Raw genomic sequence first — 12,922 nt, forward strand, 5'->3', positions numbered from 1 at the left:
CTGCCTTCCCTGCAGCCATCTTGGTCTAAGCCACCTCCATCTTTCGCCTGGACCACTGCAGTAGCATCCAGGGGCTCTCCTCATTCCATGCAGTTAATTCGGTCACTGTAGCCACAGTGAGTGTTTTAATGTAAATCATTCCATGTCACTCTGTGTGGCATGCACCCATAGGACTTGTCATGACACTCGGAATAAAATCCAGATTCCTCACCATGAGCTCAAGGCCCTGCATGATTTGGTGCCTGGCTACCTCTCTGATCTCATTTCCCACCAATATTCTCTTCCTTCACTGTGCTCCAGCTACACTGGCCCTTTTGCCTTTCCATTATGATGCCAAGCAAGGTTGCATTCCAGGACCTTTATAATTGTTTTTCCCTTTGCCTGGAACATTCTGCCCCATATCTTCCATGACTCCTTCCCTTACTTCATTAAGGTTTCTGCCCAAATGTTACCTCCTCTGGCAGCCTTCCCTGATTGTTCTATCTAAAATAGTCAACCCTGCCCCCTCCTATCACTGCCTATTTGTCTTCATTCCACTTAGCACTCCTGGCATTGTTATATGTGGTGTGTTCTCTATTTGTTAGCTTATTTGTTTATTGCCTGTCTCCAGTGTTAGAATATAAGTTTTATCAGATCAAGGACTTTGACTTGATCACCACTCAATCCTCCGGCTTTATAACAGTGTCTGGCATACATAAGTAGGCACTTAAATAACCTTTATTGAATTGAGACCATAGAGAGACATTTGATAAGTTTACACTGAAAGCAGAATTGAAACTTCTAAGAACGTCCTGATCATGACACCTGTAAAAAACAGAAATTGAGAAAACATTCTTTATTAAATTCAGAAATATTTGTGCTATCAAACTATATGGTGTATTAGAGAAGTTTAATGCTATCGAAACAATATTAATGATATTGCTGATGTCATTTTTGCTGATGCAAGGTTATGGGGGTTGAACTCTAAGAGATAATGTACTCATGATGTCCTTTTTTTTTTTTTTTTTTTTGGCAAAGAAGAACTGATTTTGGTAATCCAAATGCTGAAATTGAAATTCTAGCCCTGATCAAGACAGACATGAAAATGGGGCTCTGATGAGACCATGTCCTAGGTCAAATACAAACTGCCTTACTAATCAATGGCAAACAGAGCTAGAAAATATCCAAAATATATGTGACATGGAAAATGGAGCTATTCAGAGCTCATCTCATATTTTAGATATCTGGATGGATCACAAGTTCAAAGTTTCAGCACAACAAATAGATGCCATTACAATGAAGTTCGAGATGTTGGAAAGTTTTTCCCAGTATAAAAAGGGCTTAAGTGATCCAAGATGTATCAGTTTTTCAGGCCAAATTTCCAGGTTTGCAATTATCGGTTCCCATGTAGAGACATATCCTTCCCCTTTCTTCCCTCTGACAATAGAGCTTATTTTAAAGCTTATTGGTGAATGGTCTCCACAGGTTAATAATAAGTTAGCTTCTCTGCAGTACAGAATATGGCACATTGATTACGGAGAAAGCCAGCGCAAATTGGTGTTCTCTTTTCCATCTGATACCTTAGGTTTCTACTCTTTCAAAGCTGTAGTATCTGCTCAAATAGTGCACTTGTTTCTTTTTCTCTAGCAGGCCATCTCCTTGCCAACTTGAGACTTTTTAAACAATGTAAACATTTCTTAATTTAGAAAAGAAAAGTTTATTGTGATTTAGAATGGTTTCATCAAGCAAATCAAATTGAACTTCCTTCTAAATTATCTTCAAAAGAAAATAAATAAATGCAATAGTCTCTTAAAGCTTTGAAATAGATATGAAAATATTTACTATTTACTAAAAAGGGCCTTTTTTGAACTCCAGTCAAGTATGGAAGTATGCTGTGAATTAAAAATCTGATCTGATAAAATGATACATAAATATTTTAGCAGGAATTTTGGTCCTAATGCCCAGGAGATGGCCGTAAATCTGCCTGCAATACAAAGTTCTCTCGAGTTTGACAACTTCAGAGAGCCAACTATTTGGGTATTAAAAACTCCTGCCCAGATTACTGTTAATGCTAATCCTGATGGAATTACTTAATAAGTATGATTTTTATCCCTTTTATAATGTCGTAGCTGTATGACTGTTATATTGCATGTCTTCACTTTGACTGAATTCTGGCTTTTTCCACTGTGCACATGGTTAGAAATTATGGTCTGTTTCTCATGAAGGTAGGTTTAGTTCTAGTGGAATGAATATTGTCAAAGAATTATTTCTTTTAGTGAATGTCAGTGTTGTGCCCATGACCTTAAAAAAAATCCTAAATTTTATTTAAATACAGAGACAGGACAATATTTTTCAGATTAAAAAAAAAAAATCCATGTTGACCAGAAACAGTTCAAATAATCAGTGCTTCGGTCAACAAAATGGTTAAAGGACTAGGGGTATCTAAGAACTTTCTAAGACGCACTCATATCACACAAGAGCAGTTGCCTCAGGAGAGGTGAAAGGGAGACAGGCTTCCAGAAGCTAACAGGCTGAGCTGAAATGTTCATAGACCAATAGAAGATGAGCAACGACTCTCCCCTTGTCACCTTCCTACTCATTTCATGGATGAATAAAGAGCTGTTCTTCATTCTGTCTCACAATTTGTAATAACATAGGCCTTATTTAGGTCACAGGTTAATAACCACATTAAAATACACGATATGATGAGCTACAAAAATAGTAACCACAGTGTTTAAATGGAATCATTGAATTAAATGTCTCAGAACTTTAGTGCTTCCCTACTATTTTCTCATTAATTTTCATTACTACTCCTGTGTTGGGGGTGGGTGGAAGCTATGATATCCAGTTGACAAATAAAGACACTGATGCAAGGATAGAGCTGAATGTCACACACACACAAAAAAGTGCAGGTAGGAAAATGGCAGCAGAATCCAGATTTAAAGACTCTCTGAATATTACTAAATCCTCAATTGCATAATCCATTGAACTTCACATTAAAAACAAATACCTTGGGGTGCCTGGGCGGCTCTGTTGTATGAGCATCCAACTTTGGTTCAGGTCATGATCTCATGGTTCCTGAATTCGAGCCCCACATCGGCTCTCTCTCCACTGTCAGCACAGAGCCCCCTTTGGATCCTCTGTTCCTCACTCTCTCTGCCCCTTCCCCACTGGTTCTCTTTATCTCCCTCTCAAAATAAATAAATAAACTCAAAACAAAAACAAAAACAAAAACAAAACCCTTTCTCTGAATAGAAGCAGAACAGGCACCCTGGGCTTATGTTGGCCTCTTTAATGAGAAGAAACTTTTTTTTTTCTATTTTTCACAGGGAACCTGAAAAGCCTTCATTATGGAATTTGCTTTTTAGTTATGTAAAATGTTCAGTTTTAGAATTTAAATTGGCACAGTTGGGCACCTTAGCAGGCAGTGAAGATTGTGAAAGGCATATATACACTTGTGGTTTTATCCAGGCCCTCATCCTCACATTTCGTGGCCAGTTCCACTGACCTCAGCACACAAAGCCCTCACCACTTCTCCAGCAGTTCCTCTTAAATTATTTCTGAGCTCAAGACCTTTCATTGATGCTTGATTGCAAAATGCCATGTCTTAGCTAACAAAATTAGCCATCAATACTCCACTAACTCTTCTATTCTACTCTTTGATTTCATTCATTCATTCATTCATTCATTCAATGAGTAATAATTGGTTATCCATGTATAGGAGACAGTACTTTAGCCTCCAGTTATCCAAACCATCATCTTTAATCCCCAGAGGAACTCATATTTGGTAAAGGGAGACTAAACAATATAGAACAGTGAACCAAGTAAAGTAATGCATCGAGGGCATAATGGGAGGACTATGTTTATATAAAGAGAAAAAAATGAATGATGTAGATAATCATATTGAAAGAAGTTTTTAATATCGAAGGGAAAAAGGATTTGGAAAAAGAGTTAGCTCTAAGGCTGTTCACCATAGGCTTATTTATCATAGAAAATAATTTTAAAATATTATATGCAACTCTCCTCAAATGGGAAATGGGTGAAATAATTATGACACATTCACAGGTTGGAATATTAGACAGTTTGAAGTGGAATGCTCCTAACCTCTTTAAAGTCTCTCTAGGAGGGAGACAGAATCTTTCTCCACCACTACTGCCTGATTCTCCACCAGGTGCAATGCATAGAGCATCTGACAATGGACTTGTGTGGGAGCTCCTCCTGGTTTGGTAGAGCCTTTCACAATGCTCCTTTCTCCTTCCTGCCCATGAGCTTTGTGGGAAGTGTAGTCTTTGGTTGGGAGAGTTGTACTCCAGGGGAATCAAACATAGACTATTCTCCTCCCACAAAAAATAACAACCATTGGAACAAGGATGGTTCTTCCATGTTGTGTTTGGAGTAGACTTTAGAGTGGACTGACAGTGAAAAGCAGAAAGAAGGATTCTCTTACGGAGTTTCAGGTAGGCATAGCACATAATTCTTCCATCTAGCTCCATCCATCTCATAATTGGAAATTCTTTTGGAATAGCTTGACTGATAGTACTGTTTTTCACCATGGTTATTAGTTTTCATCTTTTTTCCCCCTTCTGAATCATTGTAGGTATTTTGGAGAAAAAGTCAGGGATACATGCCAGGAGTATTTAAAACCCACTGTTTTATTTGGCTTGTACAATTCTTAAAAATTCCTTCAGGCTGGACATTGATTCTCCACTTTGCCATAGTTTCTACCACTTCCCACTGTCTTAAAATGGCTTATTCACTTATTTAAAATTTTTTTAATGTTTATTTATTTTTGAGAGAGACACAGAATGTGAGTGGGGGAGGCACAAATAGAGGGAGACACAGAATCTGAAGCAGTCTCCAGGCTCTGTGCTGACAGACCCCGACGTGGGGCTCGAACCTACGAGCTGTGGGATCATGACCTGAGCCAAAGTCAAACACTCAACCAACTGAGCCACCCAGGTGGCCCATTTATTAATAAAATTACTTTCCTGGCCTTTGAAGCTGTCACTGTTTACTATTCTGGTTTTATAGGCATAACAGAAGTAGAAAAAAAAAAATCACCTAGACAGGTATTATGCTACTATCAGGAATTTTTAACATTTCCAACTTAGAAATCAGTAGGAACCAACAAGTTCATACAAGGAAACTTTAAGAAATCCTAGAATTTTCTATTCATTCCTACATAGAGGGAGGGAACTTCTTTTGTAGACCTGTAAAGTCTGTTTAGTCCTTGAATGAGAGAAAGGAATGTGAGGCCTAACAAAATTGATGTATAAGAAAGGACTAGGAAATGCAAGCTATAAGGAGTGACATGTAATGGGAATTCTGCCAAGTAATAAAGCAATTGCCTTTCAAGCCAGGCACGGGGCCCAAATCAACTAGCTGAATCCTTCATGGTTCAGATCCTCTTCATTTTCTCTCTAACTCTCCATCTTGCTAGTCAACTCTGATGTTTTCCAAACATTTAGAAACTGGAATGTAATCCCAGAAAGTGAGGGATTTCCTCTGGGCAACCACCCTGATCTTGGAAAGAAACAAGATTTCAGATTCCACACCCTCTTCCTGGAAAGCCCATTTCATATTCCTTTCTGATAAGCCTCGGGGAATACAGATGACATTAGGGAAGACCTAAACCTTCCCATCATTCACTGGAATCCCAAACAGTGAAACCTGCGGGTCTCATTCGGGAGAACTGATCTTAGATTGAAATATTTGGGGAGGTATAGCAGTGTCTATGATCTATGTTGATCAGATAATCCATTTTTACTCAATTTGTTAATCTCCTTTGTTTCAAAAATATTAAAACACAGGAGGGAGACTCTGTGACCTGGGAATATGCATTTTAACCAGCACCTCAGGTGATTCTGATGCAGATGCAGATGTGGCCCACAGACCACCGCTTGAGAAGAAGTAAAACTTTATTCACATCTGAAATGTATCTGCAAACTGTCGACTGTGAACTTTCAATTATTCTTGATTACAAGGGCCCTAGGTAATATAAATCTTCTAATAATTCAGAACTCTCTTTTTAGCCAGTGATTCCAGCATCTTCCCAAATCTCCACACCCTGACAAAAAGAATTCCTTCACTTGAACAAGGAAGCAAATGGATCTTCCATTGTATCAACTGGATGATCAATCCAAGTTTACTATCGAGATCAAGTTAGAGTTCTTTGGGTGTTAAAGTTTCAAGGGCACAAAAATTTGAAAAGGAAAAATCAGTTTATTGAAACATGACTTAATTCAGGGTTTCATCAGTGGAAAAAGAACACAAGAAATTAATTGGGAATATGAACTTATTAGAAGAACAACAAAGAAATATATTACCTCTGATGAAACTTAAGGGATATAGTGGATTATGTAAAAATCACTTATAGCAGTGTAAATTTAGGGTTGGCAAATTGGGCATAATGTTTCAAGATCAAGTATTGATACTTCTTTGAAATTTGTGTCGGTCATGCTAAATAAAACTACATCCTAAATATATGTAAATAAAGTAGTATAAAAATTGCCCTTATCAAGGTCAATAAAGGCTGGAGTTTTGAATATATGTGATGTTAATATGGTGAGTTATGATTAGTAGGCATTTCTTTGTAGCTTTTGCTCAGTTTATGTGTATTAATTTCATTTCATATCTTAAGGACTGAGTTCAAGAGGAAATTGGAATCTCGTTAGAAAGTATGTGGAAATATTTAGAAAAAGCTCAAATGTTGCATAAATGAACAAATTCCTAAAATAATTTACAACTGTTGCCCTTTCATAAGTGTCCCTAGAAGCCTCATACCTTAGTTCTCAAATAAGTCTAGAATTCACATAAGATGACGGTTAGGGAGCTTTATAATCTCCGATAAGACTAATACAGACTTTGAAAAGATTCCAAATATGGCTCCATCAGTGACTACAGTAATGAGCCCTTGTTTGCACAGCCGACACCCTAACTTGCACAGGTAGCTCAGGGAACACGTTCACGTGCTCTGAGTAGCAGGATCTGAGACACAAGGGTTTCAGGAGGTGCTGTTCGCTCTGTATATTTTTCCACAAATTAATTAATTAATTGATTATGTTTTGGAAAGGATGGAATCAGGTACAAATAGCATTTACTCCCAAAGTAAAGTTTTTACATGTTATAGTTAAGTAAATTAAGATTAGCTGTTCCTTCCCTAGATTTTAAAATTATTTTCACATTGCGGCACATAACAGAAAAGCTTAAAAGCAAAAATGAAATCTAGTCTGACCCATTTTCCCTGGGCGTAAAGGCACCTAAAAATTTAGATGGATCACATTTCTGTGATGCACTTTCTAATCAGTTTAGTTTCTGACACAAGTAAAAGATTACAGCTAGTCTTTATCTGCTAGAGTTCTTGGGCTTCTCCTGTCTCTCCATTTCTCCTTCTCTCTTTGTCTCCATCCATTCCTTCAGTGGATGTGGACAAGCACCTATGATGTTCCAGACACTCTCTGAGCACTGGGAATGCAGGGTGAGAAGATACAACTTTGGTTCTCCTGGGGGCTTATAGCCTAGTGGGGGTAAAAGAAGTAAAACCATTGCAGCATGGTGTGTGAGGGGCAGGATGATAGGGACAGCATAGGAGGGGAAGTATGAGTTGAAGGGGAGGTCACATAAGTTTTCCCAGAGGAGAATCTCCATCGGGCTGTTAGGGACCATTTCAGTCTTTTAACTCATCATTCCTTGTACTTTATAGTGATAGTTTTCTGAAAGTTCCCTTGACCTTCTGATAGGATTTTTCACGTATTCCAGCCACCAGGCTATTGACCAAGCTTTACTATTTATCTCAAACAGCTATTGTGTTAAGCCATCAAGATTTAGGGCTTTATCTGTCACAGCAGGTACTCTTACCCATCCCTTGATCCTGATTCAGCCTCTGAGGCTGAACCCTCTGGAAAACCCAGATGAGGTCCAAGAATCTCATCTCTCCCTCCTCTCTATTGCCTGATCTTTGATCAAAGTAAGAATTTGTGTTTCTTATTTAACCTACCTTTTCCAAACCTCAATTCTGAATTTTCCCCTGGATCCCCTGTTATGTCTTGACTTACCTTTGAAAAGTTTACATATACAGGTTAAAGAGGAAAATACATGTTCAAGAAATTTTGCTAAGAGCGGTAAACACTATAAATCACATTATAGTTTCCTTTTTCAATTATATTACGGCTGCATTTTCTGATAATAAATATGAGCTAATAAACCTAAGAGCATGTGTGATAAAATTCAATGAGGCAGGATAAAAAAAACAGTTATGGAACATTGCTAAATTTTGTCAAGGCCTGTAGTAGTTTGTCTATGCAACTTGCTTGATTCCCCTTCAATCTGGGCACTGTAATTTATGAGGTTTCATGACTGCTTGAAAGTTGAGATCCAAATCTGTGGCTGTGGCTCTTTATGGAATCTGAATTTATATTAACTTCTTCTCTGGCTCCACTGTAAGGTCATATTCTTGTTTTTGTTTCCCATCTAATTTTTTTTTCCAAATGGAAATGTCTTTATTGTTCAATTATGAAGTCAATTCATGCTCCAAGTAATGACATTCAACCAATATCGAAAAGATAAGTAGAGCCTGAAATATCCCAATGGATCCCACCCTGCTCTTATCCCCTGAGGATTCTAATGTCCTCACCTACTTTTATATACTGACATTTTAGATATCTTAACATTTTGTTTAAACATATATCTTTATAAGCTGTCTTAAATGCTTCTGGAACACAGCACCGTACCACTGTTAAAAAGAAACAACAGGCCCTAAATAGAGTCACTTGTGCTAAGCCCCATGTAAGCCAACCAAGACGTGATACCTAACCTAATTGCGGTTTCAGCCTTTAACGGAATGTAACCTTTTACTAGTCAATCTAGAATTACCTGATCAGCACTAGTGAGGTAATCTGCCTGATAGACTCCCACCTTCCCTTAAAAGAAGGTGCCTGAAATTCCACACTTTGCTAGGACTTCCTTGTTTCTCCTCCACCTGCCTATAAAACCCTTTCCTTTCACGCTGCTCCTTGGAACTCCTTTCCATCTGTTAAGAGGGGATGCTGTGTGACTCATGAATCATTAAATAAAGCCAATTAGATTTTCAAACCTAGTTGAATTTGGTGTTTAGCACCTCTAAATAATGAATGAAGATGTTTTTAATAGTGCTTTATAATCTACAAAGCACTTTCACAAGCTTTAGTTCATTTAATCCTATAAGCAAAGATCAGCTGTATCTTCTAAAACATGTTTATTTTATAGTTGCCAAAAATCTCATTGATTTGGCTGAATTTCATTTTCTTGCCACTGCATTTTTTTTCTTTTTTGGCCAGTGTATCCAATTCAGAAAAAAACCTATGTCCTGCTTCAAACTTTATGTTCCCCTTCCCAGCATGTAATGACATCATTGGTACTTGCATCTTAGAATAGGAAGGACAACATAAGAATACATAAAGAGGTAGAACAGGTAAAAATATATCAGACATTAACTGGGGGTCAAAAGTAACAATTGCTTTCAAATTCTGTTTCATATTGCAATTTGTTTTAATTATGATTCTATAAGGGATTAGTTTTACAAGGTTGTAAATGAAAAGCAAACAAAATCATGTGTTCCCATGTATTTTTCTCATTGTGTGATTTTTTTTTTGAACCATCCAGAGACTGTTGATTTTTTGATTGTTTTTTTTCTAGCAAAACTGAAGGGGATTGTGTCCATATATACACTGATATTTCTTTCAGAATAAACCAAACAGAGGTGGGACTTAACACAGTTGCCTTTTATTGATACCTCTAGGGAAACAGAATAATAACTTAGTTCAAAAGAAAGAGGTCCATTTTCCTTTTGTTTGAGCACTAATTTCAGATAGAAAAGAAAAGGTGGTTATAATAAGCAGAAACCCTTGATATCCAGTCATAGGCAACAACTGAAAATGCTTAGGTACATAGATGACAGTACAGTAAAACCTTGGGTTGCGAGTAACTTATTCTGCGAGTGTTCCGCAAGACAAGCAAACATTTCTAATAAATTTTAACTTGATAAATGAGTGATATCTTGCCATATAAGTAGGACGTGATACCAAATGTCACGTGATCACCACTGAGCCAATGGTTCTTGAAATTTGCTTTGATACACAAGTGCTTTGGATTACAAGCATGTTTCTGGAATGAATTATGCTTGCAAACCAAGGTTTTACTATATTTTGCTTTTGTTGCTTTGGGTAAAGTGATTTTATGACATGGGAACCCAACTCCTGGGACTTATTTTAGAGGTCATGTGACACCATCAAGAAACTTCAGATGCTGAGTTTGGAATAAGTATTTTACTTCATCCACCAGCTCTCTAGTATGCGTAGTGCACCTGGGGGCAGACAGAACATGAACAGCTATGGTGCTGGGTGATGTTGTAATGAAGCAAGACATTCCAAAGCATACAAAATACTCAGATTTTAAAATGGTGCTCTTGTTCTTTTTTTTTTTTTTTAATGCTTATTTATTTTTTAGAGAGAGAGAGAGAGAGAGAGAGAGAGAGCAGGGGAGGAGGGGCAGAGAGAGAGGGAGACCGAGGATCTGAAGTGAGCTCTGTGCTGACAGCAGAGAGCCCGATTCGGGGCTCAAACTCACGAACTGGAAATCATGATGTGAGCTCAAGTCAGACACTTAACTGACTAAGTCACCCAGGGTCCCCTAAAATGGTATTCTTTCATACGAGAACAAACCTTTCTAACACAATGTTGAATTCGCTGACTGAGAACTATCGACTGATCCACTAGTACTTTCTGTCTAATAGTTTATACTTTGGAGCTCGCCATAACGGCATTTGAGAGAAATAGGTTTCTGATCACTGACACAATCTGACGGGGGCTTTATGAAGCTAGGGCAAAATACAGAATTCCTGTTTGCTCCTCACGGTTCTCATTGATGTGGTTTGCATTAGAATAAGCGTTCAGTGCAGTTTAGCAAACTTTTGAGGCTGTGCTGTGTGGTAGTTGCTGAGGATACAAAAATGGCTGCAACAGAATACCATGCTTTCTACGGGCCTCGGAAATAATGAAGAACAAATATTTGGGGGATACACATTTCTTTTATAAATGTATTGTGTGAAACTTAATTGTGACTTCTGAAAGCACAGGGATTATATCTCTTACTACTTTTACATATTGTCATAATGGCTAGCCAAAAATGGAAACTGAATATTACTGTTGACGGACCGAGTGAATTATGGAAAAATTGTTGCCAAGTTCAGGTAAACAGTTTCCGAGGTCTCCAGAGAAGATGAACAGAATAAATGTCAGCTTCCAAATGTAATTTTTTGATTCCTCTATAATCTCGGTTGTCCTTTGCTGTATTATTTGGACAAATTCTTCAACACATGGAGAAAGAATGACCATTTTTTGAAAAGGCTGTTATTATATAAGATTTTCTGCGTGATAAAACCACACCCAATGGGCCTCACCCAGAGGCTATATGTTACTAGCCTTAGGAATGTTAAGTGTGTTAGATTCGGCCCCTGTTGGGCAGTCATATGACGCAAACAGTGACTCTGAAATGAAGCCATAATATATGGTTTAACCTCTTAACAGATTGTGATGTCATTTTTTTATGTGGTAAGAAAAACAAATGCTGTCACATTTTATATTTGAGACTCCCGCAAGCCAACATCAAGAGATTAAGTATGCGCATTACTAACACACTATCATGAATGCAGTTTAGACAGATGCCAGGAAGTCCCTGCAACCTCAAACACTCCTCAGTAACTCAGTGTTACAGAACAGAAAGATAAGTCGGCTGATAAGTTATAACCCTCATGGGATGCTGTGTTTTCCCCTTAGAAAGCAGCAGAGGTAATTTAAAATATTTTGATCTGGATGTTAATTCACATAACCATGTTTATCTGGCTTCAGCTAATCTTTATGCTTTTAATTTAAAAATCCACAAATACAGTAGCTAAAAAGGAAGAAAAAACTGTATGTTCACGTAAAAGACAAAATTAGAATAGAGATTAAGTTTGGGCAGAGAATACGTAAAACTGCTGGTTTCCAGTGTTTACTTTCTTGAAATATGGTTTTGAGTCATTTCTGTGAGAGATAAACATACTACTTTATGTTTTCTATCATTTTTTTATTATGCACATAATTTAACAGTTTGTAATAGTTGAAGCCACATGTCTCTATGGACTGGAATATTGTTGAAACAGCTTTCACTCAAGTGAGGAGACTTTTAACTGTATAATTCAGGTATGTATATTTTCTTTGAACAAAGTGTGTGACATTCAACTTGTCAAAAATGAACACTTTGCTTGACTGAACAGCTTTGCTCTGTGTTTTGCTTGTCTACCGAGGCAAATAAAGACTGACAAGAAGGGCATTTCCAGCTAGTTAAAGAACAAGAGGGGAATGAAGCAGGATTTGAGCCAGTTATTAGAAAATTCCTTTCTTGCTGAATATTTTATAATGTATGCGATATATTAACTAGAAATGATTTAGATAAATCTTAACTCTGGGTAATAGAATGTGCACCTCCCCCTTCCTCCTGCTTCTAAGTATTTAGTAAAAAATGTAATTTGTGTTCTGGTGGATATTCTACATCTACTATTTAAATTATTTACTTTTTCTTTTCTCCTTATTGGCGAAAACTTCAAGGTGATGATCAGAAACATAATTGGCTCTGTACCAAACTTTATTTATATTTTTTGGAAGAATAAAGTGTAGTTTGAAAGTTTGATCTATTTAAGAATGTATGGCCTGTGGATTTTTATTTGGAGTTTGCTTAGAAATTTACCTGATTTGGCAGTTTCTCATTCTGTTAGTGGATTCTGTCCATTCTCTTAGTCAGCCAGGCTTTTTTCTTTCTGTCTTTCTTTCTGTCTTCCTGTCTTTGTCTCTGTCTCTCTCTGTCTGTCTGTCTCTTTCTTACCTATTATGTTCCTAGGACTTTTGTAGGTACTAGGATAAAGGTCAAGAGC

This window comes from Prionailurus bengalensis, chromosome D4, assembly GCF_016509475.1.
Source record: "Prionailurus bengalensis isolate Pbe53 chromosome D4, Fcat_Pben_1.1_paternal_pri, whole genome shotgun sequence".
NCBI classification, from domain to species: Eukaryota; Metazoa; Chordata; class Mammalia; order Carnivora; family Felidae; genus Prionailurus; species Prionailurus bengalensis.